Here is a 560-nt window from a genome sequence, read left to right on the forward strand (position 1 = left end):
AGGTAGTGAAATCGATCTATCCCTCGTATCCTTCAGTGTGTTTGCGCACCTGATTCAAGAAAGGGAAGACAACAAATGAATACAAAAAAAAAAACAACACTCACTGCAGCGCTCATTATTGATATCAGGGTTGCTGTTGTTGTTGTTGTGTGTGCGTGTGTGTTTGAGTTTGTTAGGTTTCAACTGTTTCGCAGAAATATCATGACCATCCCATTACCTCACTTCTTATCTTTGGCTTTTTATTTTCCTCCCTTCCCATTCGTTGAAAATAACCGCCATCCCTATTCTTTTTTCTTTTTTTTTTTCCATTATGGTGTCACAACCCCCCTCCTCTTTTTTTCTCTCTACCATCCTCACGTACCTTTTTTACTCACCAAGACGCATAAACAAGAGCGGTAAAAGTAAGGTATTCACACATACGTTCCCCCCTTCTCTGTTCCCTCCTTCCTCATACACGCTAAGAAGTTTCTTGTGATAAATGTTATCACAACTTCAAAAGCAGAGCAATCAAAGATAATTAAAAAAAAAATGAGGATAAAGCCAAAAGAGGTAAAAAAAAA

The sequence above is a fragment of the Trypanosoma equiperdum genome, assembly GCF_001457755.1.
Source record: "Trypanosoma equiperdum strain OVI genome assembly, contig: ctg_1639, whole genome shotgun sequence".
NCBI classification, from domain to species: domain Eukaryota; phylum Euglenozoa; class Kinetoplastea; order Trypanosomatida; family Trypanosomatidae; genus Trypanosoma; species Trypanosoma equiperdum.